The sequence below is a fragment of the Mirounga angustirostris genome, unplaced genomic scaffold, assembly GCF_029215605.1.
Source record: "Mirounga angustirostris isolate CCGP_5_RB_7025 unplaced genomic scaffold, mMirAng1.0.hap1 SCAF_1, whole genome shotgun sequence".
Taxonomy (NCBI): Eukaryota; Metazoa; Chordata; class Mammalia; order Carnivora; family Phocidae; genus Mirounga; species Mirounga angustirostris.
The window spans coordinates 139,505,487-139,533,467 of record NW_026991709.1 but is presented as its reverse complement, the minus strand read 5'-3'; positions in this window follow the sequence as shown (position 1 = coordinate 139,533,467).

The following is a 27,981-nucleotide window of genomic DNA, read 5'->3' as shown; positions in this document are numbered from 1 at the left end:
AACACCCCCCTCACTGAAATGGACAGATCATCTAAGCAAAAGATCAAAAGGAAATAAACACTTTAAATGATACACTGGACCAAATGGACTTCACAGATATATTCAGAACATTCCATCCCAAAGCAACAGAATACACATTCTTCTCTAGTGCCCATGGAACATTCTCCAGAATAGATCACAGCCTAGGTCACAAATCAGGTCTCAACCAGTACCAAAAGATTGGGATCATTTGCTGCATATTTTCAGACCACAATTCTTTGAAACTAGAACTCAATCACAAGAGGAAAGTCAGAAAGAGCTCAAATACATGGAGACTAAAGAGCATCCTACTAAAGAATGAATGGGTCAACCAGATATTAAGAAGAATTAAAAAAATTCATGGAAACCAATGAAAATGAAAACACAACTGTTCAAAATCTTTGGGATGCAGCAAAGGCAGCCCTAAGAGGAAAGTATATAGCAATACAAGCCTTTCTCAAGAAACAAGAAAGGTCTCAAATACACAACCTAACCCTACACCTAAAGGAGCTGGAGAAAGAACAGCAAATAAAGCCTAAACCCAGCAGGAGAAGACAAATAATAAGATCAGAGCAGAAATCAATGAAATAGAAACCAAAAGAACAGTAGAACAGATCAATGAAACTAGGAGCTCATTCTTTTTTTAAAAATTTTTTATTGTTATGTTAATCACCATACATTACATCATTAATTTTTGATGTAGTGTTCCATGATTCATTGTTTGTGCATAACACCCAGTGCTCCATGCAGAACATGCCCTCTTTAATACCCATCACCAGGCTAACCCATCCTCCCACGCTCCTCCCCTCTAGAACCCTCAGTTTGTTTTTCAGAGTCCATTGTCTCTCATGGTTCATCTCCCCCTCCAATTTCTGCCCCCCTTCATTCTTCCCTAGGAGCTCATTCTTTGAAAGAATTAATAAGATTGATAAACCCCTGGCCAGACTTATCAAAAAGAAAAGAGAAATAACCCAAATAAGTAAAACCATGAATGAAAGAGGAGAGATCACAACCAACACCAAAGAAATACAAACAATTATAAGAATATATTATGAGCAACTATATGCCCGCAAATTAGATAATCTGGAAGAAATGGATGCATTCCTAGAGACATATAAACTACCAAAACTGAACCAGGAAGAAATAGAAAACCTGAACAGACCTATAACCCCTGAGGAAATTGAAGCAGTCATCAAAAATCTCCCAACAAACAAAAGCCCAGGGCCAGATGTCTTCCCAGGGGAATTCTACCAAACATTTAAAGAAGAATTAATACCTATTCTTCTGAAACTGTTCCAAAAAATAGAAATGGAAGGAAAACTTCCAAACTCGTTTTATGAGGCCACCATTACCTTGATCCCAAAAGCAGACAAAGACCCCATTAAAAAGGAGAATTACAGACCAATATCCTTGATGAACATGGATGCAAAAACTCTCACCAAAATAATAGCCAATAGGATCCAACAGTACATTAAAAGGATTATTCATCACAACCAACTGGGATTTATCCCTGGGCTGCAAGGTTGGTTCAACATCCACAAATCAATCAACGTGATACAATACATTAACAAAAGAAAGAACAAGAATCATATGATCCTCTCAATAGATGCAGAAAAAGCATTTGACAAAGTACAGCATCCTTTCTTGATTAAAACTCTTCAGAGTATAGGGATAGAGGGTACATACCTCAATATCATAAAACCATCTATGAAAAACCCACAGCGAATATCATTCTCAATGGGGAAAAACAGAGAGCTTTCCCCCTAAGGTCAGGAACACAGCAGGGATGTCCACTATCACCACTGCTATTCAACATAGTATTAGAAGTCCTAGCCACAGCAATCAGACAACAAAAAGAAATAAAAGGCATCCAAATCAGCAAAGAAGAAGTCAAACTCTCACTCTTTGCAGATGATATGACACTTTATGTGGAAAACCCAAAAGACTCCACCCCAAAACTGCTAGAACTCAGACAGGAATTCAGTAAAGTGGCAGGATATAAAATCAATGCACAGAAATCAGTGGCATTCCTATACACCAACAAGAGAGAAGAAAGAGAAATTAAGGAGTTGATCCCATTTACAATTGCACCCAAAACCATAAGATACCTAGAAATAAATCTAACCAAAGAGGCAAAGAATCTGTACTCAGAAAACTATAAAATACTCATGAAAGAAATGAAGGAAGACACAAAGAAATGGAAAAATGTTCCATGCTCATGGATTGGAAGAACATATATTGTGAAGATGTCAATGCTATCTAGAGCAATCTACACATTTAATGTAATCCCTATCAAAATACCATCCACTTTTTTCAAAGAAATGGAACACATAATCCTAAAATTTGTATGGAACAGAAAAGACCCCAAATAGCCAGAGGAATGTTGAAAAAGAAAAGCAAAGCTCCCCTTTAAAACCTGCAGTTTGTTTCTCAGAGTCCATAGTCTCTCATGGTTTGTCTACCCCTCTGATTCCCCCCCTCATTTTTCCCTTCCTTCTCCTAATGTCCTCCATGCTATTCCTTATGTTCCACAAATAAGTGAAACCATATGATAATTGAGTTTCTCTGCTTAACTTATTTCACTTAGCATAATCTCCTCCAGTCCCATCCATGTTGATGTAAAAGTTGGGTATTCATCCTTTCTGATGGCTGAGTAATATTCCATTGTATATATGGACCACATCTTCTTTATCCATTCATCTGTTGAAGGGCATCTCAGCTCTTTCCACAGTTTGGTTATTGCAGACATTGCTGCTATGAACATTGGGGTGCATATGGCCCTTCTTTTCACTACATCTGTGTCTTTGGGGTAAATACCCAGTAGTGCAATTGCTGGGTCATAGGGCAGCTCTATTTTTAATTTTTTGAGGAACCTCCACACTGTTTTCCAAAGTGGCTGTATTAACTTGCATTCCCATCAATAGTGTAAGAGTGTTCTCCTTTCTCCACAACCTCTCCAACATTTGTTGTTTCTTGCCTTATCCTTTTTTGCCATTCTAACTGGTGTAAGGTGGTATCTCAATGTGGTTTTGATTTGAATTTCCCTGATGGCTAATGATGATGAACATTTTTTCATGTGTCTGTTAGCCATTTGTATGTCTTCTTTTGAGAAGTGTCTGTTCATCTCTTCTGCCCATTTATTGACTTGATTATTTGTTTCCTGGGTGTTGAGTTTGAGAAGTTCTTTACAGATCTTGGATATCAGCCCTTTGTCTGTAGTGTCATTTGCAAAAATCTTCTCCCATTCTGTGGGTTGCCTCTTTTTTTGTTGTTGACTGTTTCCTTTGCTGTGCAGAAGCTTTTTATCTTGATGAAGTCCCAAAAGTTCATTTTCGCTTTTGTTTCCCTTGCCTTTGCGGACGTGTCTTGAAAGAAGTTGCTGTGGCGAATGTCGAAGAGGTTACTGCCTATATTCTCCTCTAGGATTTTGATGGGTTCCTGTCTCACATTGAGGTCTTTCATCCATTTTGAGTTTATCTTTGTGTATAGTCTAAGAGAATGGTTGAGTTTCATTCTTCTGTATATAGCTGTCCAATTTTCCCAGCACCATTTATTGAAGAGACTGTCTTTTTTCCATTGGATAGTTTTTCCTGCTTTGTCGAAGATTATTTGACCATAGAGCTGAGGGTACATATCTGGGTTCTCTTTTCTGTTCCATTGGTCTATATGTCTGTTTTTGTGCCAGTACCATGCTGTCTTGATGATCACAGCTTTGTAATATAGCTTGAAATCGGGCACCGTGATGCCCCCAGCTTTGTTTTTCTTTTTCAACATTTCCTTGGTGATTCGGGGTCTTTTCTGATTCTATACAAATTTTAGCATTGTTTTTTCCAGCACTTTGAAAAATGCCATTGGAATTTTGATTGGGGGGGATGGCATTGAAGGTATAGATTGCTCTGGGCAGCGTAGACATTTTAACAATGTTTACTCTTCTGATCCATGAGCATAGAATGTTTTTTCATATTTTTGTGTCTTCTTCAGATTCTTCCATGAGTCTTCTGTAGTTTCTAGAGTATAGATCCATTACCTCTTTGGTTACTACCAAGACTAAAACAGAAAGAAATACACAACCTGAATAGACCAATAACCAGTAATGAGATTGAAGCAGTGATCAAAAACCTCCCAAAAAACAAGAGTCCAGGGCCTGATGGATTCCCCGGGGAATACTACCAAACATTCAAAGAAGAAATAATACCTATTCTACTGAAGCTGTTTCAAAAAATAGAAACAGAAAGAAAGCTTCCAGACCTATTCTATGAGGCCAGCATTACCTTGATCCTCAAACCCGGCAAAGACCCCATCAAAAACGAGAATTTCAGACCGATGTCACTGATGAATATGGACACTAAAATTCTCAACAAAATCCTAGCTAATAGGATCCAACAGTACATTAAAAGGATCATCCACCACGACCAAGTGGGATTTATCCCTGGGATGCAAGCATGGTTCAACATTTGCAAATCAATCAGTGTGATAGAACACATTAATAAGAGGAGAGAGAAGAACCATATGGTCCTCTTAATTGATGCAGAAAAAGCATTTGACAAAATAAAGCATCCTTTCCTGATTAAAACCTTCAGAGTATAGGGATAGAGGGAACATTCCTCAATTTCATCAAATCCATCTATGAAAAACCCACAGTGAATATCATTCTCATTGGGTCCTGATCTCATAAGATCAGGAACACGACAAGGATGCCCACTCTCACCACTATTGTTCAACATAGTACTAGAAGTCCTAGCAACAGCACTCAGACAACAAAAAGAAATAAAAGGTATTCAAATTGGCAAAGAAGAAGTCAAACTCTCTCTCTTTGCAGATGACATGATACTTTATGTGGAAAACCCAAAAGACTCCACCCCCAAATTACTAGAACTCATACAGCAATTCAGTAACATGGCAGAATACAAAATCCATGCACAGAAATCAGTTGCTTTCTTATACACTAACAATGTAACCGTAGAAAGAGAAATGAGAGAATCTATTCCATTTACAATAGCACCAAAAACAATAAGACACCTTGGACACACACACACACACACAGACACACACATCTGTCTTCATTAAGGTGCAGTTTACGATAAAGGAGATCCCAAATGCCACAGACTTGCTGGCCCATTTTTTTTTTTAATTCTAGTGTTTTCTGTTTTTATTGGGGAGGGGGAGGAGAGAAAATACAGGGGTAGAGAAAAGGGCCAGTGAACAGGTGACCTTTTGTTTTTATTTTTCCTCAAACAGGAAGCACTGTCGTGCTGACGGCAGGTCCACTGGAAGGGTACACCTTGAGTTTGGAACAGCATCCAGGGCTGTTTTGTTGAATTTCAAAATGAGAAAACCTTTCTTTCCTTCTGACATACAATGTGCACTGGAATTCGGTGTGCGGGCCTGGCCGTGTTGCTGAGTGTAAGGGCGGCCGTGAGCGTGTGTGGCTCCCACAAGGGCAGCCGGGCAGGGGAGGCAGGTGACAGCAGAGGGGAGTGGTGGGCAGGGCAGCTGGTCACAGGAACAGCAGTTACACACTCACAGGGAAGAGAAAGAGCAGATGAGCACACAGGGCAGGTGAGTGGGGGCAACTCGTCAAGTGAGCAGCCCTCGGAGAAGGGACCTCAGAAGCAAGATTCTGGTCTGAAGAAGACCAGCATGGTGTGAGGGTGGAGGCAAGAAGGGGAGCCCAAAGCTGTCGATGAAGCATTAGAGCATCTGCCAAGACCACCAGCCCTCTCCGGAGGACCCCCGCGTCCACCCCACACTCTCACTGGCGGGATGAGCCCGGCTTCCTGAAAGCAGTAAAGGGTCCCCGGTTCCACACCAGACACAGCGCTCAGAGCCACGGGGCGTCACACAGCTGCGGTGGCCCGAGGGTGGACTCTGCGGGGCCCACACCATTGGTCCTCAAGTTCTTTGGGAATGCCTTGAAGTTATGGATGACTCTGAGAAGAAGCAACATCCTTAGACACGAGAGGGTTTGAGACAAAAATAGAACGTGTCCTGACACACTTTCTCCTCTGGTCCCATGATTACAGTGTGCTTGGCGAGTCTCACCTGGACTTGGCCTCCTTTTGCATTCCTCTGAAGCCAAAAGCCTATCTGAATGAATCATCAGTTAAGATCTTTTGCCAATCAGCATCCTCAGCTCTAAAGGAACGCCCAAACCCTCCTAGAAAGAAGAATCCCTGGTTTGCTCTCTTCTACACATGCCTGAATGTGTGTAGGCAGCCTAAGGAGATTAAAGAGGCAGAAAGGTCTCTCAGTAAGAAAGGAGATGTTAGAGTCTGAGTCAGAAAGATGTATGTTCAAACCCTGACCACAGTACTTACTAGTTGTGTGACCTCGGACTAGCTAACCAACCACCCAGAAATACAGTTTGTGTGCTCCTAAGAGGGCTTGGAAATACACCTTCACAAGGCCGTTTCAGTATTAAAAGGGGTAACACATGTGAAAGTACATAGTGATTGGTCATCAGCACATGCTTAGTACATGTAGGTTTCTCTACCTGTTCCACAGAGCTTGTGATAACAGATCCTGAGTCAGAGGAGTTTTCAATAACCTAGTGATCTTTGGGACCTTGGGCCTTGAGGATGTTGTACCACAACATTGTGCTTGAACTTATAACATTAAGTATTTAATACGTAGCAGCCCAGATGATTTGTATCTAGAAAGTTCAAAAAAAAAAAGTTCATTTTCTCACCTTTGCTTCTTCCCTCTCTTCAAATCTAGCTCTTCAGTTTGCTTTTCTGAATTAGTGCAGTAATCTCTCATTACCTTTCCTCATATGTCACTGAGTAAGAAAATACTTTATCTGAAATATTAATTGGGAGATTTTACTTTTATCTCATTTTTTTAATAGGTAGTCACTTAGAGTGAGATCTGAAGGACACAAAACTCTTCCCTACCCCAAAACAGGTCCCTTAATCAACAGATGGGATGATTAAAATTTCCAGTATTTAAAACTGTTGACTAAGCTTAAGGAATTTTAAAATATGGAGCAGATGCTATATTAGCTAGCTGTTTTCTTGACATGCAAGCACCTGTTGATACAGTAGACCACTCCTTCCCTGATATCCCCTCTAGGATATCACTGTCCTGTTTTCTCTAGCTCACACTCTCCTACCACTATAGTCTCCCCTCTCTTCCTGATCTCTAAATATGGGGTGTCCACGACTCAGCACTGCCCCCCTTTTATTCTCCAGTCACTCCTAAGCAACCTCATCCCATTTCATCCCATATCTCCAGCCTGGCCTCTTCTCAGAACTCCAGACTTGAAGTCCAGCTGTCTTACTTGACATTTTCACTTGAATTTCTCATAGGCACCAAGTTTTGCTATGTGAGATAATTAAATGTCTTTATTAGCTAAACATTTGGTAGGAAGCTTTTTAGTTACATGCAGCAAAATACATGCTAACTTATAGGCCACTACCTGCATTGTCATATAAAGAAGAAAACCCTGAGACCATGAGGGCTGGAGAAGGGGAATCCCTCAGCTAGTGTGAGGGTAAGCAGATGGCACTGGGAGAAGAAATGCTACTGACAAACAAGCTGAAGTTTGGAATTTCATACTCATAACTTGTAGGGGTATATACAGTGCATAAAATGCCTTCATGTCCTTTAACTAATTCAGTAAAGTCTCGTTATCCTTCATCTTTTACTTGGCATAGCATCCAGTATCCCCAACCAAGTATCACCAATATATTTCATTTCCACATTGATGGATTGCCAGGAAAGACAATATGACACAATGAGTAACAGAGAAGTCTAGTTGGTAGGAGAATGAGAAAGTATCACATCTGGGTCTCAGTTTCCACATCTATAAAATAAGCCTATTAAATTAATGCTTTATTTGTTTTTTAAGACTAGAGTCAACATGTAATTCTGTATGGTTACACATGAAATGTTTCATTTAATCAACATTCTGGAATACGGTAATCCTGATTTACCCTTATCAATGTAGTAAAATATTAGTGTAATTTAGAAGCCATACAGGTTTCAAAGTATCTTCAGAATTAAATACAAAAATGAATGTATATTGATTTCACTGTGTTGACCATATTTTGTTGCATGGATGTAGTTCTGTCATTCATGTATGATGTCACTTATGTGATACTCAGTGATTTTCAGTTGATAGAAAATGTGTTCCATTTCAGAATAGCACATAATGCAGTTTATATAAACAATATGAAATTATTTTATGTAGCCATCCTTTGACCTTGTGTAGAGCCCCCTGAAAGTCCAATTTCTAGATACGTCTACCACCTATCCGGCTGCCATTCTTTCTTCTGACCTTCAACTGTTTTGTGGTGTAAGGGGCTGTTTAGAAACAGATGTAGTTTCATTTCACAGTAAATATGTTGAAGTGCAAATAATGCATCTAACTCATTTTCCTCAAAATCAATCCATTTCTTTGTCTTTCATATTCTGACATATTCCTTCCTGAAAAGTTGAATTACTTGGTTCCTAAAAATACAGAGCCCAAGAGAGATGGAGTATACACTGCCTGTCCAAACATTTACAATCTCACACCAGTAAACACTCAGGCAAAAGAAAAGTACAGGTGCTAAATTTTTGATACTCATACTTCCTGCTCTCTCAGGAGAGATGGGAAAATACTCTCCCATCCGGTGAGCCCCAAACACGTGTCTTTCATGCTCTTCCTGCCAAGATTAACTCTACTAGCTCCCATGTTCTCTCCTGGGAAAACTCTCATCTTCATGGACACAAGTACGGAAGAATGGCATGACCTCACAGGTTATGGTTCTCAGAGCATGCGTGTGAATAAATTGTCTTTTGGAGATAAGGGTACTGATATTCTTTTTAACTAATTTGGCTTCCAAATTTACCCTAAATATTGAGATAAAAAAAAAACTCTCTGTGCATTCTCCGCCTAGATTGGGATTGTAAAAAATAACAATAAAATAAAAATAGCAACTAAGTTAAGAACTGCTCCAAGTAAGAATATATCCATTCAAGTTTTGCAAGACATAATTTGCATTGGATTAGAAATAATTTAACACCACTACAACCAAGTGGGGAAAGAGAAGTGTTTTTATGACAGTTCTTTATTATATTTCTAACCACCTTTTTATTAGAAAATAGTTTCCCCAACAATGATCTACTGGGTGAAAATATTTGGGTTGTTCTTGTCATAACTTTCCACTGCTATTCTATTCTCTTTTAATAAAGAAAAATCTTAATTACCCTTCCTACCCTTTTATACAAACATTTATAGGATGCCTTTCCAGTCTTTATTCAAAAATAATTCTCTGTAACATTTCCAATGAACTTTGGAACCTTTTCACAAAGTTCAGTAAACCTTGGGAATTTAATTCTGTTTATTTTCCACATTTCAAGCTGTAATCATAAATTAAGTTTTGTCTAAACTTCAATAAACTGGAGCAATGATTCATCCCATGAATAAAAACTCAAGTCATAAATAGTGATTATAGTAAGAACTTTTTATCTTAAAATCATTTTGATTATTTTTAAATTATAAAAATAATATAGCCATATTAGGTTAGTTAAGAGAAGAGTTGAAAACTTTTAGTTAAAGCTGATGGAGTTATGATCAATGATATTTTTATTCTATGTCTCTAAAAACATTAAAAGGACAGAAAAATGTAGAAAAGAAATTTCTGTGTTAAATGATAAAAAGTAACTATCGTAAGTTCAAATTGTATTTATAGATTACATTCCAATTACAGTAAAGTTTGAATCACAAGTCCAAAGGCTGACATAAGCCTTCATGTACCTCAGAAAAAAACAAATATCTTTGCAAAAGTAATTGTCATAGTCCTGAAGTCCATCTAACAAAACTTTGATTTCAAGAATACAAAGGATTAGGTACAGGGCAGTCTAAAGAAGTAGCTGTATCACTATACCCAGATTTAAGCCACAAAAAGAAGGGAGAGGAGGAGGTGGAGAAGAGGTATGATCACATCCTCATTTTCAATGTCCTGGCCTCCTAGTTAAATAAAATGGCCATAGGTTAAGAGAGGAGGATGGTGGCTAATGTGAGATCACTATGTGAAGCCTGTGACTTAAGTGATTCACTGAGAACCACTTTGACCTTTGAAATGTCTAACACTAAGAGAAAGCATGACCTCTAGAAAGATAAAATATTTTTTTACAGGGGGAATAAAGCCCAGATAAAGTGGAAAATTCTCCTCATCCCTGTCTGCAGGATGTGTCAGCAAAGAGCTTGCATGACTAGACTCTCCCCCATCAAAAATTGGTGATAACCAGAAAATAATGTGTAGCTTAGACTTATAGACTGATGTTTCTACTTATTCCCACACCAAAGAGACTGAAGCATGATTGAAAGAAAGAAGAGAGAGAGGGAGAGGAAGAGGGCGAGAGAGTAATAAGAAAAGACAAGGCAGTTGGTTAATAGAGTAGAAATGGAAATACCCCCCCACACACACCAAGAAACAGGCAATTAAGATAAATTAGTCTCCAGAATCTGAAAAAATTTAAGGTAACTTATTATCTAAGAAATAATAGATAATAAACAAATGCTAAATAAATTGAAAAAGATGAATGAAGAAAGAGAAAATTCAACTTATTATATAGATGCAACACCCATTAGAAATTGCAATATGAAAGAAAGGAAAAAAGTCAGAAAAGACAATGAAGATCTATCTTACATTTCAAGATTGAGAAAAATTACACAAAAGGAAACCATCAAGGAGATTTCAAATGGTTAAAAGAAAAACAAAAGAAAGAAGATTTAAAAAAAAGATGTTCCTGAAGAAAAAAAAAAACAAAAACAAAGAGCAGGACAAACAGAAATGAAAATATACGTAACAAAAAGAAATAATTCTTTAAATTAAGTAAAATTTAATCATCTGATGAAAGCATTCACTGTGGAACTGTGTCATAAGATAAAATTAACAGAATAATCAACAGCAACACATACTTGGTGAAATTGTTAAAACTGATGATTAAAAGAATCATGTAGGAATTTGAGCAAAAAAAGCAAATCACTTAAAAAAAATCAAACCATCTCAAATAAATAAATAAATAAATAAAACAGAGAATAGAATAGTGGTTGCCAGATGGGGAGTGAGGGAAATGGGGAATCGATGTGAAAGGGTACAAACTATCAGTTATAAGATAAATAAGTTTTGAGGATCTAATGTACAGCATGGTGACTATAGTTAATAGCACTATATTGTATATTTGATTTTCTGAGAGAGTAAATCTTAAGTATTCTCACCACACATACACAAAAGGTCACTATGTGAGGTGATGGACGTTGATTAATTTAAGGTAGTAATCATTTCACAATGCATACCTATACCAAATCAACACATTGTACACTTTAAATATATATAATTTTATTTGTCAAGTATACCTCAATAAAGTTGAAGAGAGAGAGAGGGAGAGAGATTGCTACCTGAAGATTTAGAAAGGGTACACTGAGGCACAAGTATAAAAAATCTGTTGTAAAGATAACTTCTATCCAGGAAGACCAAAGTATCTGAATATACAGACAAAGAAGGAGAAGGAGAAGGAGGAGGAGGAGGAGGAGGAGGAAGAGAAGGAGAAGGAGAAGGAGAAAGGGAAGAAGGAGGAGGAGGAGGAGAAGGAGAAAAAGGTGAAGAGGAAGAGTAAGGAGAAGGAGGAGAAGGAGGGAGAGGAGGAAAAAGGGAAAGGGGAGGGGGAAGAGGAGGAGGAGAGAGAGGAAGAACAGGAGAAGGAGAAGAAAAAGAAGAAGAAATGTCTCCCAATTTAAAAAAGGAAAACAAAATCCAGTTTCCGCTCCATATCTCCACATCTCACTCCTTTGTAAGCAATATCCCATTCCATTCCATTCTTTTTGTATGTAATCATATAATATGTGGTATTTTGAGATGGGTTTCCTTCATTTAGTATAATATTTTAAAGCTTCATCCATATTATAACATGTATGAGGAATTCATTCATTTTTTATTGCTGAATAATATTCTATGTATAAACCACATTTTGCTTATGCCCCCCTCCCCAAAAGAAACAAAAAGGAAAATCATGTGTAATACTTATCCAAGTCATTAGTCAAGGCCTTAAACTATGTAGTCATATTTAGAAAGGTCATAGGAAAAGAAAATGTAACACAAAAATCTTTTATTCACCTAACTCGGTCTTTCATTATAAAAGAAAGTCACACTATCACAAACATGCAGCAGTTCACAACATGCAAACAATATAGCCTTCATGATTTTTTTTTTCTGAAAAGCTCCTTGAAGGCAAGAACTCAGTTCAACAAGAATAAATGACCAAAGATGAAGAAACTATGATAAGATAAAAAGAATTCTGATAAAAATGAATTCACTTAAATACAGAATTAAGACTAGGCAACCAGAAATTATGGTTACAAAATAGAATGTCCTATGAACATTCATGATATCAAATAATAAGATAAATAACAGAAATTCTAGCTGATGGAGGAAAAGAAGCCGCAAAAATGAGTCAGGTACTAATTTCCCCATGTTTTAAAAAACAGGGACTCAACACATACAATCTAAAAATACGTGAGGAGGGGAACCTGGCTGGCTCAGTCAGTAGAGTATGTGATTCTTGATCTGAGGGTCATGAGTTCTACTTAAAAAAATAAAAAATAATAATAAAAAAATGAAATTATGAATGCAATTTAAAAAATAAAATAAAATGTGACTATTGAGATGTTGTAAGGAAATTTAAAAAATTAAATAAATAAAATAGAGAAAAAATATAAATAAATAAAAATAAAGTTTATTCTAACTTAAAAAAAATTTTTTAAATAAAAATATGTGAGGATTAAAAACCTCTTCCTGTGTGCCATAATTTATTTTAAGCTTTAGAGAAAAGTTTTCATGCCTTGTTTCACTTGTTTTACAGAAATAAATGAAGTTCAACAAGTCTTATACCTTCAACTCAACTCCATGTTTTTGTTACAGCAATATAACACAATCTAAATCTTTGTTATTTATAATGAAACATAAGAGTATAATCTGTATTTTAGAAAAATATTTCTATATATACCACAGACATATTGGGAAGGTCTTTACTATTTAAAGTCATACAAATAAATAAAAAAACATTTTGTCCCTGTTCAGAAATAAAAAATGGTAGGAACATTTCCAAAAGAAAAAAAGTATTAGTATCCTGTAAACTATGCAAACATTTTCAACTCATTAATAGTCTAATTAATGCAATTTTATTTTATTTTTAAAGATTTTATTTATTTATTTGAGAGAGAGAGAGTGAGTGAGAGAGAGAGAGCATGAGCAGGGGGCAGGGGCAAAGGGAGAGGGAGAAGCAGACTCCCTGATGATCAGGGAGCCCAGGATCCTGGGATCATGACCTGAGCCAAAGGCAGATGCTTAACCAACTGAGCCACCCAGGCACCCCTAATTAGCACAATTTTAAATGACATACCATTTTTGTCTCTCAAATTAACTAGATTTACACACACACACACACACACACACACGCCCCATAAAATGCTTCACGTCCAGGAAGACAATCTGAGACTCTTACATTTTCCTGATAGCTATATGTGGTATTAGCAGAATCTTTGGGAAAGCAAGTTAGTATTTATTAAATATTTATTAAATGCCTTAAAATGTCCTGTCCTCTGATCTACTAGTTATATATTTTTTAAAGATTTTATTTATTTATTTGAGAGAGAGATAGCAGAGAGAGTACAAGCAAAGGATGGGGGAAGTGGGGAGAGGGAGAAGCAGGCTTCCCACTGAGCAGGGAGCCCAATGCAGACTGGTTCCCAGAACCCTGGGATCATGACCTAAGCCAAAGGCAGACACTGAGCCACCCAGAAATCCCCACTAATTATATTTGTTAAAATATACCAAGAAAATATCATAATTAGAGAAAAACATCTAGGTATAAGAATGTTTATTAAGATGTAACGGAAAAAAAGCATAAAGATTCAAGTTAATTGAAACGGTGAATTTTATCTACAATTTAATGACTATGATCATCTATATATTTTAGTAATTGTTTAGTAAGCAAAAACAAATTTAAAACTTGTGTTTTATTCCTAAATGTGGTCATGTATTCACATGTAATTTAACACTTTCTGTTTCACAAGTTTACAGTACAAAATGTGGTTATGTTTCATAGGATATTCAAACTAGAAGACTGAAGTCTCACTAGTATAGAAAGGGTTACCTTTCATCTTTTGTTGCAACAAAAGTACTAGAATCGAGTCTAATTGACTCTGATTAGCTTTGCTGGGTCTTGTATCAGTCTGCCTAGCAGAATGACCAAAACATAGTAATAGACACTCAATAAATGTTTGTTTAACCAAACTGAGTTTCTTGAGCTGGGTGACTTTTACATTTGAAATTAATTGATTTTCAATTAACATTACATTTTTCTGCCTCTATGTAATTACCCATTTCCCTCTCATTTGACACACGTCCACATATAAGAGCTTTTTCATATTATGCTAACCATCCCTAATTAGATCCTAAACTTCCAGATGTTCTTGGTTAGCAGTTCACTGATTGGTATAATAATCTTTTATTGTATTTGCACCTTTACTTCCAAATCTACCATATCCCAAGAAATAGATTCAATGCTTATATCTACAAAGGCATTCCATATTTCTTTTTATTCTACAGTTTCAGGATACCTTTTATTTACTTTGGTTTTATGTCCTTCTATATAGATCCTAACTTTTGATCAAGCAATACATCTTATTATTTTCCCCCATTTTGCTCTCTCCCTTGGGAAAAAAAAAAGAAACATTTAATTCCTATACCTGTTATCTAACTTATGTGTTAAATTCCTTATCTTAAAAAAAACCTCTCCTTTTTCCGTAAGTTTCACTCTATCATTTTCACCAAAGATATTTTTAATGTCATTGAGTGTTTTAATCTGACTTTGAAATAATTTTATTGAAGGAATACCATTTCCTACAGTCAAGTATTAAAAATAGTTGTAGGAAACAGAATAAAATTCTCATTTATGATGAGCTAAAGTTTCAGAAATAAGCAACACCCTATTTTGTAACTGGCAATACTGCCAAAGTTGAAATAATGTCCTTTATCATTTATCTTGATAAGAGAGTTTTATGTGTACTTGAGGAAAAAAAAGTGAAAATCTGGAGATCTTCACATAAAAGAAATGTTCTGTCATTTCTGCATTACTTTCTGAGCAAATAAGAGATTTTTTTCCTAAATGCAATTCAATTATTTTAATTTTCAAAAAAAGGATATTTTGAAATATCTAATTATCTCAAGTCAAAAGAAAAAAGTTTATGTTTTATAACAAATTAAACTCAAATTGCAAAATCAATTATAAACTCTGAAACCACAGCACAACATCTTCTGGAAGGTAAGAAAATTAAAAACCTGTTCCTTACTTGCAGCACATATAACGGAACTCTTTGTCAGCCCAAAGAAAAGGGGCTGTTTGCTGAGTGGATATTTGTGTGTCATGTGGACCTCCAAGCAGGATTGAGGTACTGATTCCCCAGCCACTGTAAGTTTTGGCTGCTGATGGTAAACTTGAGTTCTTCTCCACAAATTTCCTTTGGCCAAAGAGAGTTGCTTCATCCAAGGTTTCCCCTGCCTCACTCAGAGTTACATCCCTTCCATAGAGGCAGCTCACATCAAATGACTAGTTTATTCAGGGGGTACCAAGGCCCAGCCCCAGTCCTTTGAATAAAGACAGCTCTCAAAGGCCATCCCTGCTGCAGTAGCCCCCATGGGATTAGGAGAGGTCTTTGTTGCTACTGTATAACAGTCAGTCTTGTGCCTTCACTCTCATAGGTACTGGTCCCAGGGCATATACCAATCAACTTTATGCATGCTAATCTCTCCATCTTATGGTCTATTTTCCAGGGAAACTGACCTAAGACTCATTGTTACGTATCTGTTCATTCAATCACTCAAGACATATTTGTGCCAGGCACTCCACTGGGTGTGGAGACATATCAGTGAGCAAGACCAACACTGGTCCTGCTTTAATAGAACCTGCTGATTGGTGGGGTAAATAGACCATGATCAAGTAAATATAAAATGAGATAATGGTGTCCACAGTTCTAACAGAGAAACGACTCTCAGGAAGAAGGGTTTAGAGTGAGACACCTGCACTACTATCTGGAGGCTCAGTGGGAGTCAAATTGAGAGGGGTGGGGGAGGAGGATTGTTATGGAGGACAGAACAATGGCCCCAAAGGATGTCTATGTCTTAATCCTTGGAACCTGTGAATATGTTGCCATACAGGGCAATGGGACTTTGCAGATGTGATTAAGTCAAAGATCTTGAGATGGGAGAGTCTCCTGGATCATCCAGGTGGACCCACTGTCATCACAAGCCTGCCTATAAAAGGGAGGTAGAATAGACAGAGTTTGTGAAAGAGATGTGATGAAGAAAGCAAGACTCGGCAAGGAAAAGGCTAAAGCCAAGGAAGGCAAATGGCCTCTAAAAGTAAGAAAAGGTCAGGAAATAAATTCTCCCCCAGAGCCTCCCAAAGGAATGCAGCCCTGCCAACATTTTGATTTTAGGACTAATGAAGTCCAGAAGAGTAAGATAATACATTTGTGTTGTTTTAGGCTATTAAGTTTGTGGTATTTTTTATGGCAACAATAGGAAGCTAATTCAGTTTCAGGTAGAGGAAAATAGCATGCACTAAATGTTGGGAGGCTTTTGTGGTGCCTGGTGAAAGATTCACAGGGGTGAGGGTTGGGGACCTGGAAAGAGGTGGGCAGATGTGAACAATACAAAGGAGGTAACATCAATAGGGTAGAGTGGATATGGTAAGGGTCTGGGAAGAAAGAGGAGGCAAGTCCAACTTTTAGCTTACTGGCCATTGATCCCAAATGAATGGTGTGATACCCTCACTCATAGAAGGAACATAGAAGTAGGACAAGTATGGAGGGGAGGAGTTTCATTTAAAGCACATTGTATTTGAGGTGTCTTTAAGATATTCAAATGGTTTAACTAGTAGACCACTCTATACTCAGGTCCAGAATTCAGAGAAATCTTGGCTGGAGCTCTTTGTTTTGTTGTTTGAAATCATGAACTTGGATGAGTTAATCTAGGAAGAGTGCTATAAAGTGAAATGAAAAGAGAGTCTAGACAGTCTTATGAAACTCCGACATTTGGCTGCCTAGAAGATGAGACTGAAGGAGTAGCCAGGAGCCAACTGAAGCCAAGGTTTCCATAGTCAACAACTAGGATACTGCAGAGATCAGGTAAGATGAGGACTGCAAAGACATCCATTGGATTGAGCAGTACTAAGTCACTAGTAAGAGGTGGTTCAGAGGACCAATGGGAATCACAGCCAGAATGGAGCACACCAAGAAGGCATATATGATTTAGGGAAGTTTGATGATAAGTGGAAGGGAGAGACATGGGGAAGCTGGATGGAGATTTGAAGGACAAATTTTTAGAAGATGGCTAAGACATGAATATTACATACAGATGGGGAGGATTTAGTTCAGAAGGGGAACCTGGATACAGAGAGCACAAGTAAAAATGGATAATAGCCTGGAGGGTGAGATGGACTAGAAGCAGGGAAACTGCCTCTAGATTAATATCATCAGCTACAGCTGGTCTAAATGAAGAGGCGTCCATAACAAGTTCCTTGTATACATCAGCTCAACTTTTAATAATTAGTTCTAATGATTAAATGTTCTTAATTTGTAATAGCATATGAGTTATTTCATTTCTGGCTCCAAAGGAAATAATTCACATCTTATTTTGTGGGTTTTTTATATTGCCTCCTTTAAGATATTCTGAAACAGTATGAACAATTCTACTCAGAGAGATACAGATGTTGTCTACATACTTCAACAGACCACAGGGAGGCTTTCGGCAATGGACACAGTAGGTCAATTGGTTAATCTACAAATATCAAGAGCAATCTAGATTAGCCACATGTATGACCCTAAGAACACCAAAAAACATAAATAAAGCATGCCTCCCTTAAAAGACTGACCACTGACTGTGGAAATAAGTATCCCCATTAAAATATAGCTGACATTAGGCAATACCAAGTACTGGCTAGAATGTGGGAAAATGAGCACTCTCACAAAGTACTGCTGGAAGGAGTATAAATGGGTACAACTACTTTAAAGGGCAACTTGGCAGGAATCTAGTAAGATGGAAAATGCCATATCCTACATCCCAGCCATTCCATTTTTAGGTATGTACTCTAAAGAAGTGTTCACACATTAGAATAAGAGAACATGTGTAAGAATGTTCTATGTAACCAAATATTCAAAACCATCTCAATGAGTATCACTAGGGAATTAGATAAATGAAGCATCTTACATTCATATGATAGGATACTATCAGCTAAAAGAAATGAACTATATAGTTATGTATTATTAGGGAATATCTCAAGAAGATAATATTAAGTAAAAAAAGCAAATTACAGAAAATATACAATATGAGAACATTTATACAAACTTAAAAAAACACTAGGCAATGTATTATTTATGGAGAAATATGTATAAAGTAAAAGTATAAAAGCATGAACTAATGACTATACACCAAATTCATATTAACAAGTGCCTCTGGGAATGGACAGAGTGGAATAGAACCAGAGTTTGGGCACAGAGGGTCTTCAACTTTATGGCTGCTCCTTTATTTTTTTTAAAAGTGTATTATAGAAAGTAAATAATTGTCAACTCTGAGTGTTTGCTACACTGGTGTGCTTCACATTACTATCTGAGCTCTCCCGAATTTTTTACTTTTTTTTTTTTTTTTCAAAAAACACAAGTTAAAAAAAAAATAAACATCAAGCAGGCAAAATCATGCAGGGTGCAAAATGCAATGAATAAGATGGACAGACCCAAATCTACATGAATGTAGGAGGCAAGAATCAACATAGGCTGGAATGAGACCAAAAAGGCCTCTGGGAGGAGCTGACATTTAAACTGGTCTGTATGATTCCAACAGACTGATAGAATTCAGGAAGGTGATTCTGGACAGACATACTTCTTTGAGGAGCACTGGACTGGAAGTCAGAATTCCTTGGCCCCAGATCCAGCCTTGCTACACAAGCTGTGTGACCTTAAGGATATGCTGCACATATCTGAGCCTTGGTTTTCTCAATAACAATGTATGGGGTCAATTAAATGATAAATGCATGTTACATCACCCAATGCATTCCTTGGCAAATGGCAGGTACTTATCATGGGAAGAGGTGAAGAAAAACTTAAAGATGTGGTCTCTTCTTCCCAATCTTAACTCCCCAAAAACCACTATGGAATTATTGTCATTCTCTCCATAACTGGCTGTTGGAAATTAAGATGGCAGAGATTTGCTGGGCCTCATACGTGTGTTCCCAGCATGTTCTTGCAACAAGCTGAGAGGTTTCCAAACAACAAGGCTGTAGTAACCTGATCCAGGGAGATAAAGGTTGGCTATTGACAAACTGAACCAAGCCAAAGGATTATGATTATGATTATGTGTGTGTGTGAGATACATACAAGTGCAGTTCATATCTATTTTCTTCCACCATGCACACTCAACTGTTTAAAGACTAACCTTGCTGGTGGTCATGTAGTTCTGAACATTTTCCCTGATGCAACAGGAGCACCCACCTGAATGGTGATTAATCACCCATGTCCTTCCTTCTCCTCCACCCCTGAGGTTAGAGTGTGCTCTTTGTTCAATCATAATTAACTTTTGTTTGCTCTTTTAATTGTCCCCAGTGAAGATGACTTTCAAGTGTCTTGTGAATGTTTATATCCCAAATGAAACTCTGTTTCTAAGTCAGAAGCCCATATAATTCCTGAATGTGAAATTGTCCCAGTTCTGTGCCTTCCATAAGTGCTCAGTAAGTGTTCATTGACTTGAAACTCAAGCCAAGGTACCATCCGAGCCAACTGGTTTTCTTTTCAAACACTAAAGTTGGCCAGTTATAGACAACTCTCTGCCAACAAGGAACCCACATGTTGAACTCAACAAGGAGGTTTCCTCTGGCTGTTTGGTCATCAATTTCCTGTAGCATACCAAGTAGTTTTACGGGCCTCCATTACCTGACGGTGGAATCTTGCCCTTCTAAAAAGTGCTATGGAACCATTATGTACAAAACCCATCACTAACATGAGCACTACAGGATATTTTTAAAAAGTAAGTGGCTTTCTGTTATATTTCTGTCAGAATTATTTCCTTTACCTATTTTCATCTCCTTTTCTCCATTTTAGAAAGATGGTAGGAACAAAACAAAACAAAACAAAACAAAAACCAATGGGGAAGGAAATATTCCAAAGTGGCATTTTGATTGCCTGGTGCATTTTAAGAGCTCTGTATATTTGGTACCTGGAAAAAAACCAGAAGTTGATAATGCCAAACAGTACATCATCACGAGTTGTTTTGGAGGATTAATTGCAGATTTATGCTTCAGAGCGATATGCTATTCTGGAAAAAAAAAAAAAAGTTACCTTGGCTACCAGAAACTGTAAGAGTCATGGCCCAGCAATCTGAATTTCTCATGTAGATAATAACAGAAAAGGCAAGTTGCAGTTTTATTTGGGACCATTTCAGGTAGGGATGAGTTAGTTGCCCCAGTGATATGTACAAATGTATTGCTCCCAGTGGATCACTCCCAGTCCCAGTAGTTTACTCTATTTCTCATTCTTGCAGTCCCCTAACCTTACCCACCTGCCAACCACTTTCTGCAGCCCTCTGTCTCCCCTATGGCACACTCAAACTCTTTGTAAGAGCACTTTCTTACCCATTCTAGGTCATAATCTAATCTTTAAAGTTTTAGTTTCCTCTTGGCCAAGGCATTAGGGAAAATTTTCTGTCTCCTTTATTCCTTATTATAATGTTGGAATTGTTTAAGACAATTTTTGCCTAGAAATAAATCACAAAAATGGACAAAAACACCTTGAGGAGTTTCCTTAAGTTATAGTTCATCTAGGAGAGTCAATTTGCTTTCCCACTGTTCAAACTAAGATTGAAGGAGTTGGAGATTGTAGGTTGGGAGGGGGAGACAAAATCTTAGATACTCCTTCCATTAAAAGATGGAGGCTTTGTCCTTTCTCCCTTGAATCTGGGCCACCTTGTGACTCTTTCAACCAGGTGAGTAAAGCAAAATTGATGGTGTGTGACTGCTGAGGCTGGGTCCTACAAGACAATGCAGCGTGTACTTTGTTTGGAGGGACATTAACTTTTGGAACCCTGAACCTCTGTGTTAAAGTCCAGCTACACTGAAGTTGCCAGGCTGTGAGGATGCTCATGTTACATGAGAAAGCCACGTGCATGTGCTGTGGTTAGCAGCCCCTACTGAATTAAGCATTAACCAGTGCCAGACTGGTGAGTAAAGATGCCTACGGAAGATCCTAAGTCCAGCTGTCAAGTCACTCCCAATGTTCATTTCCCCAGTTGAAGTCCCAGATATCCTGGGGCAAAGGCAAGTAATCTCTACTGGGCCTTGTCCAAATTCCTGACCTACAGAATCCATGAGCATAATAACAAGTTCCTTTATGCTACTAAATTTTTAGATGATTTATTGTGTAGCCAAAGTAATTGGATCAACTTCCTTTCCTTTATCTTCCCTTTTATGACTGTGATGAGGCCCTCCTGTATCAGGAAGTCCCCATTGTATAATGAACAGCTGCTGCCAATGATAAAGTCCAAAGCCAGTTGAAATAGTATCAGAAGAAAATTATGTTAGACTAGCACATCCAGCAGGATCATACTTAGTAAGTCAGACAGATACAGTGGTGTTAATTGATGGGAGATAATAATGTCCTTTTTAAGGAGATCAAAAAACAAATGAAAAAATGCACATGCAGATACACAAACACACAGAGTTGCTTAAGTACGTGGAAGGTAAAAAGTAATGGAAAGTTATATATTATAATATAAATAGCCATTTTCCCTGGATAGTGAAATCATGGGTTATTGTTAATGCTTTTATACTCATTTGTATTTTAAAAAATTTCCTACCAATGTTCATGTATTACTGTTATAATTTTTGAAGAACTATCTCTTTAATTCATTTACAGTAATATGGACAGACTCTTGTCCTTCACCACCACCCCCTGTGTAGTTGTTTTTCTGGTTGCCATTCAGCACCTTCCAGTACTCATCTATCTACTCTAAGCTGAATGAATTAAACTAGAGCATCATTCTAAGATCTGGGGTCAAGACCATATCACACCCTTATGGTAGCATCCACCTCTAAGAGCCAGACTCAACTCTAGCTCACAACCTGTGAACCTTGTATTTCCCGACTTGCTGTATGTCCATCTCCTCTGGTCTGAATAGAACTTCAGGATGCTAAGACATGGCCTACCTACTTCGAATTTACAATCTACTTGGTAACTGGAAATGGTGCAGTGCACTTGGAAACTGCTTTGTCTGTGGGATCCCTTGGTGTTGAGACTCAGCATTGTCCTCCAGTTTTAAGGTACACATAAATCTAGTTTTGTTGTGAGTGAATTTAATTACCAGTCACATCCATTGTTATAACCTAGATTCTAGGCTCTGGTCCATTGCAGTCAGCTCCATTTGGTTCCTTATATCTCCCCATCCATTACCCCAGTCCTGTAATGATTCTCAAGATTGAATTCATGCATAGGAAGTCACAATGGTCATGTGACTTACAGAGAACCAAAAATGGTCATTCCCTATTTCCACCATTGGCTAATTAACAGTTGCTAAAATACATCCTTAATAATTCAAAATTTAGTATCAACTTTTTTGTTATGTTTGTTTTATTTTAAAAGTGATGTTTTAATCTAAACATTTTAGAAAATTAATTGTAATTAAACTAACGTGTTTTTGCTAAGATTTCTAGATCAGTTTTGCACTGGGAAAGTAAGGATAGGGGCAGCACACAATCTTTGTGCAGCTGGAGATAGCACTGGCAGGGAAAGCTATTAAAGAGAGGAAATAGATAGAAAGAAGAGGCTGAGAACACAGGGGGCCAACTTGGCCTGCTCATCAAGTTGCCTCCCTGGCTCCAATTCATAGAGTGGGATCCTATCTGTTACAGCTCTGCAGACTGCCTTTGGGGCAGAAGGTCTATCTTCTAACTTAAAAATGCAGAGACATTTGAATAAACTAACATGATTAAGCAAAATACCAAAGTGCTTGGGCATTGTTTTTTTTGTTTGTTTGTTTTTGCTTTTTTTTTAGTTGAAAAAAAAAATGAACTGTTGCTTTAAAGTGGGAAACTCTTGGCTGCCAATGCAAATTGACAGACCAAGCAAAGAACAGAATGTTTTCATCAGAACATTCTAAGTTAATGTGGCTCCCTAAGCGTGTTCACAGAAAACTGTCTAGACCACTGGTCTCTAAGCAGATGCCACTACGGAACATAAAAATATGAAACAGTCATTGTCCTCAAGGAATTAAAATCGGTCAATATGCACATTAAAAAAGTCAATGTGCTGATGCATAAGTACCTTAAAAATGACAAAATTTTAGCAATAATCAGATATGAACATAAAAATCTCCCCTAGTTTCTAATTTCCAAAAGACTGTCCAATTTGGACAGAGCACTTAGAATCCCACAGAGGCAGCCTACTGATCAGGGGTTCCACATGATGGCAGACCAGTGATGGCTGGCTCTATTCCCTTAAGCACCCAGGATGAAAATGCATAAGGAAAAATTATCCCATAATTTATAATTATTCAGTAAATGATACGCTCTTCGTGTTTGATTTCAATTCTATTAATTGTGCTCTTGTGATGTTTGACATCATTTTATCAGTTTGAGTTTTGAAGGCTGGTTGCTAGAAGTTACTTGGTATCAGTGTAACCATGTTACACATATTTACAACATTTTCCAGAATTGAAGCCTCAAAGATTCAGTAATTAAGTGAGGAAACATTTTTCCTATGAACTCTAGTGTAAAAATTTGAAGAACTCTTCCTTAAATGTAAATATTAACGGATAGCACATGCTTGAAGGGATGATATACTATTTAGATAGTGTTTTAGAGCAGGGGCTGAGAAATTTCTTCTGTAGAGTCAGATTGTAGATATTTTAGTCTTTGCAGGCCATATGCTCTTTATTGCAACGACTTACCTCTGCTATTATAGCTCAAAAACAGCCATTGACAATTCATAAATGAATGGGCGTAGCTGTGTTACAATAAAACTGCATTTGCAAAAATAGGTAGAGGGCTACATTTGGTTCATAAGCCATAGTTTGCCAAATTCTGATTTAAAGAAATAAAGCATTTATTTAGGGAACTCCTAATTATGAAATGTGGTTCTTTCTTCATGTTTTGGTCCTTGAGTTTAAGTCTTTCCACAGTAACTACTATTTTAAGAAAAGGATGCTGGGAGAAAGCCAGCTGAATGAGGAATCAGAGCCGAAGATTTTAATAAAAGCACTGGCCCATATCCACCATATGACCATGGGAACTCACATAACCTATATAAGCTTGTTTTTCATCTGTCACATGGCAACTGTCTTCCCTAAGACTAGTATAAGATTCCAATGAGATAAAGTATGTGAAGATGCACTGTAAACCATAAAGTATTAAGTAAACCCAAGCTAGCATCAATATGTAACACAATGCCTTAGCATAGTTGGTGCCAATAACAACTCATTAGATAGCATTACTTTAAAGAGGACATATTCCTTATGATAGCTTTATGCTAATACCTTATAAGACCTTGGGAATATTCTCCTGTACTCAGTACCTTATACTAATTCCCTTTCATTGTCCAGAGCAGGAAGGAGACATATGTTATAGCAACAAGTGCTCCAGGTTTGGCTAGCATCAATTCTCTCTGACTGTTCTTCACCAGGGAAGATTTTTTTTCCCACTTGACCAGTTCGCTAAATTTCAACTACTTGTCTTTTGAAGCTAATCTTTTACAATTCTAATTTGCACAGAAGGTGTAAGTTTACCCACCACCCATTTCCTTTAGCAGTTCTGATTCATAAGTAGTCATAAGGCACTTTTCTAGAACACATATTTTGAAACAAGGTTACATAAATCACATATTGTTGTTCTTGATAGAATTTCTGCTTTATCCTCAGAGATAATTCTCTGCATGGGATTCTCTAAAGAGACTTTTTCCAATGTCTCACATCTCATTTTTTTTAAAAAGATTTATTTATTTATTTTAGACAGAGGTAGGGGGAGGAGCAGAGGGAGAGGGAGAGAGAAACTCAAGCAGACTCTGCACTGAGTGTAGAGCCTGATGCAGGACTCAGTCTCATGACCCCAAGATCATGACCCGAGTGGAAATCAAAAGTCCCATGCCCAACAAACTGTGTCACCCTGGCACATCACATTTTTATGTCCCTAGCCCACAATCGGGTCCAGTGGTTTTTATAGTGGTATTAATGACTCTCAAGTTTAGATACTTAAATGGGTGATGTGGGCTTTTCCTTAGAAAGACAGAGCCACGTGCCCTTCCTGTTTTTAATGGATACTCTGCTACTATAGTCCACATAGTCCACATTGCTACTACAAGTACATCAGATTCACCAAATTATTAACTTATAAATAAAATTAAGGATAACAACATTACTTCTTTTTTTTTAAGTTTTTAAAAATACTTATTTATTTATTTTAAGGGGAAGGGCAGGCAGAGGAAGAGGGAGAGAATCCTCAAGCAGACTCCCCGCCAAGCACAGAGCCTGACACAGGACTCCATTCCAAGACTCTGAGATTAGGACCTGAGCCAAAACCAAGAGTTGGACGCTTAACTGACTGAGCCATGCAGGCGTCCCAAGGATAACAACAGTACTTCTGAATTAAGCACAGAAGTTGCTGTTTTGATACAAAAATGATAAAGTTTTAAACCAGATTTTACAGAACTCTGAACACAAAGGGGCTATTTATAAGTGTAATCATCTAATCCTTAATTCTTCTCCCCAGATGTTCACCCAACAGCCCATTCACAGACTAGAAACCCGCCAGCCGGTGTGGAAGTCAAGACTACACTGTGAAAAATACCACAACAGGGTAGAGACATTTACGTTTTACTGGAGTCAAGGAGAAGAAAAATGAAAGTAAAGGAGTCATAAGGATGGAAAATGGAAATAGAAGAGAATAACAAAGTGCAGGGAGAGACGAGAGCAAAGGTGTGCGCATACTGCTCATCTCACCTAGGGCAGGAAAACTGTATCAATGAGAGGAGAGGCAGAACATATGTTTTTAAAAAGAAAAGAAACAAAGAAAAAAGTGCATTCACCTTCATGCATCTTATTCAGTACTCTGACAAATTGAGCCAAAATTACGGGGTGGGGGGAGAGAGTTTTAAACTTTTCAAAGCATTTCCCAAGAATGAAAACGAAGTGGCTTAAATAGAATTAATAAAGGCACGTCTAAGAGTGTGATCTAAACTCTGTAAGAATGCTGCCTTCTATTTTCTAACTGCAATTAGCCCCAGAAGAATGTGGATGGGGATTCACTACAGGCAAAGGAAACAATTCAAAACAGATCTAAAGACAGAACATCTGTTGGAAAAAGGAAAAGGAAATGATCTGTGCACTAAAAGGGTCACCACTTTGAACCTGCTGAAGTTGCATTGGGGGCAATAAATAGAAGCCTTGTTTCTCTTAATGGATGATGAATGTGCAGAATCATTCTATGCAAGAGCTAATGATGATCAAATATTTAAATATATTCTAAAAAAAATGGTTAAAGCCTTCGAAAGGTAGACCTAGACTAAGTTATGGAGAGAACTAGGATACCTGAAGCTTAAATAACTTAGGGATTGACAAATATAATAGCGAACAAGCCTGATACTTCATTGTATGTTTCTTGGTTCTATTTCAGAAGCTGAATGTGACAGTGTGGTAATAACAAGAGAGTGTGGTATTTATTAGAGGTTGATGTTCTGATTGTTTCAGAAGAGAACACAGTACACCCAACAGGACACAGGCAATAGGGGTTGGAGTAGAAACAATAACGGGAATGGAGTGTACCTATTGAGTATGAGGACATTATTTATAGACACAATGGTTTTCATACTAAATTCAGAGTACATGGTTGGAATGCAAGTGGCCAGCTCTCCTGAGCACAAAGACACACCCTTCAACTTGCCAGCTGGACTGGAGATCCACAGCTGTGAAGCTGGGTCCTTCCACTTAACAAAGATGAAAGAAGCCTTCTTTTTTTTTTTTCTTTGAGGTAAAATCTTTTCAGATCATCTCTTGTACAGTTATCATTGACAGAATCCAGCTACAATACAAGCAGAAATCTCACAACTGAAAGAAAATCACTGAGGGGTGACAAAGATTCTCTCATTAACCAAACCCTAGCCAATCCCTTCTGGGCTCTCTTCTCCACTAGGCCTCAACTTTGGCCTGTAAAGAACTGTTTCTAATAGTTCAAGGCCACATCCCTAAGATGGCCATATCCCCCCTTAGAGTGCTTACCTGAGAAAAACTCAAGGCTGCCAAAACAAACCTACCGTCTGTTTCAGCCAACACCTGAGGATGTCTCTGTGGGAGGATAGAATCCTAATTTGGATCATTGATGGCTAGCAGGCAGCTGACCTAATCACATTAATATGATTAACCCTCTGTAATATCTCACTTTGCAGACTCTACTGTGCCCCCCAACTTGGCCCTTCCCACTTTCTCATTCTCCCTTTAAAACACCCAGTCATGGCTGAACAAATGGAGGCTGAGTTCAGTTCATGGAGGATTTCCTCCCTATTGCAATAGTTATTACCAATTAAAATCTGTCCTTTCCCAATTAACTAGTATCTGGTTTTGTTTGTCTTCAATATGGGTGTTGAGCAAGTCATGTCATCTCCCAGGACCTCCATTTTCTTATCTACCAAAAAAGTTTGGCAGACTAAGGCAAAGTAGCTGCCCCTTCCAATTCTTACTCTGATCTCAGAGATTTGTTTTCAGATTTCACTCCAAAGGACTGGTCACAAACTGAGTGTTTCGAGGTTCACACCAGATTTGCATATGCGTTTCTGTGCGTGCACACGTGCATGTGTCTATTACAAATTAACAAAGGAGCACCTTAAATCTCTACTAGTTTTCATATTCTCTTTTCCTTCTCTTCTTGGCGATAGAAAGAGATAGACAT